Source organism: Nematolebias whitei, chromosome 10 (assembly GCF_014905685.2).
Source record: "Nematolebias whitei isolate Nwh7 chromosome 10, NemWhi1, whole genome shotgun sequence".
NCBI lineage: Eukaryota > Metazoa > Chordata > Actinopteri > Cyprinodontiformes > Rivulidae > Nematolebias > Nematolebias whitei.
The window spans coordinates 21,681,862-21,685,950 of NC_056507.1; positions in this window are offsets into that span (position 1 = coordinate 21,681,862).

The following is a 4,089-nucleotide window of genomic DNA, read 5'->3' on the forward strand; positions in this document are numbered from 1 at the left end:
ATTACAAGTTGAAATAAGGGTAAATATTACTTTTTTTTTCCCCCCCCCCCCCCCCCCCCCCCAAAAAAAAAAAAAAAAAGTGTTTTCTATACCTGGAAAAATACCCAGAAAATGCAGTCAGTGAGTCATTTCCAGCTGTTAGATGGCAGACTTCAGACACACTCGTAACAGACGGGCACAGTCTGAAAATATCGAGTTACCTGCTACTTGGTAACCTAAGATGATAAGTGAGATTGTTTGTTATAACCCAAACTAAATAATGTGTGCAGTTTTGTGCGTGTGTAACTTTTGCCATCCCAGCCATGATTCTCTCTCCATTCTTCAGCTCAAGAGTCTGGACTTCTTTAAAACTAAATATTTTCCTGAGATGACAGCCAAGAGGAAATATTTGCTTAAAATGACTGCTTTTTCCTAGATCCCTCTGCCACTTCCAAATGTGCATTTTGTCATTAAAGGTTCTTACAAAAATACAGCTAAAAGGGTATTTAGTTTGTTAGCATGTGAATTTTCTGACCAGTAATCAGTCATTGTTATGAGTAAGAATGTGTTGAAAGCAAGTCTTTCCAGTGCTTTAAAAAAGTGATTCTACCATGTGTCATATTTCTTTCTTCTGACCCACAGTAAAAAACTCTTGGTGTATTTTAGCTTTAATGAGTCTAATAAAGACATCTCGTCATTTCTTCTCCAGCATCACTTTCCTCCAGATTTTCACTCAGATGGCATAAAGTGCTGGCTGCCAAATGCACAGTTGCCATGGTGCAATTACACAGTATAGCTGATAAACAACATATGGACCCCCAGACTTCAGAGGGAAATCACATAAGAATGCTGCGGTTGAACGTCTTATCAGCTGTGCCCATTTTTTTTTTTACTACTGTGATGTCATTTTTCCCACTTTATGCAGGGAAACAACTGCCCCCTGCACCCACCCCATCCAACACGTTTTTTTTCTTCTTGCTTTAACAATGGAACATCAAGTCTGCATCTGTGGAGAGATTGCATCACTGAGGTTATTCACGTCTGTTGGAGCAAGAGCAGTCTGCGGGAAATGGAATAGGAGAAAAATAGCCAAGCCCCTGACCAGACAAACCAAAGACCATTCATAAATTCCTCCTCGATTACTGCCAAGACTGAGACCTAGTGACGTTTTTGACTGTAAATGCTGTTGTTGCTGGTTTGAAGGAATGGTAGTTTACCTCACCATAGAAAGCAAGGTATTTTACTGTAAGGTAAGAGCGTATCCTTGGACAGATTTCCTGTACACATCTCGGCAGGTTTGTTTTTACTGACTCTTCAGATCATCAAAACAGATTTTCTTTCCTGCTCTCAGAGGTTGTTTAAACTTTTTAATGTTTAAAGTCTTCTCAAAACTTAGTCTTATATATCATTTTAATTGCTTTCTGCTCCTTTGCCCCTTTTGAGTATTCACATTATGAGTAAGGATTTCTCTGCTCAGTCACAGGAGAAAATACAACTATCACATAAAAATATGTTCATTTTTTTTATCTGTCCTAGAACTGTTGCAATAAATACTCCCCCACATAGTTTTCAGTACATGAACTTTAAATGTTTCTTTTAGTAAAACTAAAAGGAAGGTGCTATAATTCTTAGTTGTTGTTGGTGTTTCATTTCCTGTAAGAGCAGATGAGTATAAAAAACTATTCTTATAGGTGTGTCAGTGCCTGAATGTTAAGTACATTTAAGAAATATTCAGTATAATTGGCTTTTAGTTAGAGGAACCAAAATGGGAAAGCAGAATCAAAGTTATTCTTAGTAAGAATGTTTTGTTTTTATGTGTTTCTTAAATCTTGGATCCTGTTTTTGACCAAATCTTTGGCCAGCTCAGTATGTGTTTTAGTGACCAGTGGTCCTCACATGGCCCCTAAAGACTCACTAACCCTAGATTAATGACTTTCCTGGCCCAGAGATGCAGAGAGTGCCAACCCAAATGGCTGGGCATGTGATTCTGCCATGGCAAGAAGAAAACTGAGCAAAGGAGCAACTCATACTGGCAGTTTACCTCATGTAGTTGCATGAGTACAGCAAGAGGATCACAACACTGAGCTGAGAGGTCAGCAGCGCAGGTTTACATCCCCCTCGCTTGTTGCTCTGCGTCAGTCTTTTAATGGACTGTGACAGAGCTTCCGATCCCGACAGCCTGGCCAAATGGTTTATTCATCAGAGCCACTCGGGGTGCAACACTTGCACATTTAACGCTTACGGAGGCTGACACATAAATTACAGCGAGCTATAGTGGGATTCCAGTGTTTTTCCTCCTGCAGCTTCTTGAGTGGCAAGGCAGTGCCAATGAGCAGCATCTGTGGCCAATTCCTGTAATGAGCTCCAGGGACTAAAGGACTGCTGAAGTGTTCTCTTCTCCGATGGAACATTGGATACCAATGAGTATTTGTGACGGTCTTCTTGTGCATTCATAAAGATAAGAACTATACTTATCAGACTTTCTCGGTGCCCTCTTAGTTTGATTCCTGAAGGATCTTCCTGGACGTATCTGTTCTTCTCCGTGTCTACAAGCTGAAACCACCCCTGGAACCACTGGTGCCTCTGAGCTTCAGGCTAAGCTTGTCCTGCTGCTCACTTGCCTGCCAGCCTGACTTCAACCTGCCTGCCTACAATCCACAACAGTACCAGTGCTACCTACTTCATTATCTCCATCTCTGCCAACATACATACCTGGAATCCTCTGCCCTCCTCTCAGAGCCAATGAACAACAAGGAACCTGTAAGGAAAATAATATTTAACATAAATTCAGACTCTATACTACCTGGAAGCCATACTTACCCATCTCCCTCTATTGCAGATCTTCCCAGTACCACCACTTGTAAATAAACGCCACTTATCTTTTATCCTGAGTTGTTTGAGTTCTGTTACTCTGTTACTCTCAGTTCTTCTGCTCTGGGTATTTGCAGTCACAGTTATGATAGTTATCCTGGCTTCAGTTTGTGCGAATGGAAATGTTTCCATCTGGGGTACAAAGATCTGGAAGGAAAAACCTAACCAACTGTGCTGCAAAGATCAAAGTACTCACTTTGTTTGAGTTATTGAAAGTGAGATTACAAGACATCAGAAATGTGAGACTCCATGTGTAATACCTAGTTATAGCTTTATAAATAACAACGGTGGCAAACAGCACAATTTCTAAACAGATAATAATACCTCATTTCATATCATAACTCCTGGTTTCAGTGACTCACAAGTCTTATGCAGCATAAAAGTTTCCATTTTTTGTTAAATAGAAATTCAACTAATCATTTTTTAATCGAACTACACATACGTATGTATGTATGGGCCTGAATACTTGTGTGTTTTCAAGGTAAAGAGGAAATCACTGATTGACTTACTGTGAGAACCTGAGTTTCTGGATTTCTTGCCTTTCTTGTTCACTAGGAATTAAAGCATTGCAACAGATCTAGCTGTGTACAGCTGTAAAAATAGGAAGGAGAAGGAAAGTATGATTTATGAGATGGGGGACATCATTACTCAAGCTTGAAAATACTACTTTGATGGAGCGTATTTCCATCCATTCTCTATGCCCACTTGATTGTATGTTTGATCATGAGGAAGATGGAGTCTGTTTTAAAGATGGGGTGTTGAACCCTGCTACACTCCTTGTCTATCAGAGACGTAACACAGAAAAGCAGACAAGCATGTTTGTTCACGCTCATGTCTCTGTAATGTTTTAGGTGAGGATTGTTGAATTATCAGGTTGAGTTTGATTTCTTTCTCAGTCATGTTTGGGTTCACAAAGTAAAATACACATGTAAGACATTTTCTTGTCTCATTTATGAAATTTGCTAAATGTAAGACTGAAAAAATGATCATTTGACTCTTAAATTTATTTACAGCTCCACATGTTGTTCTCTATCTCAACGTTTAAACTTTTGAGATACAATAGCAGTATCTGCTACTGTTTTATCTGTTCAGTTTATTTTATACCTGAAAATTTCCACTGTTTATACACTTCTTATCTAAACTAACCTTTGTTGATGGACCTGTTTATGCCATGTAAGGGTTTTATTTTTTTTTATTATTGGGGGGGGGGGGGGGGGACTTTTTTTACCTTGTGTTCAA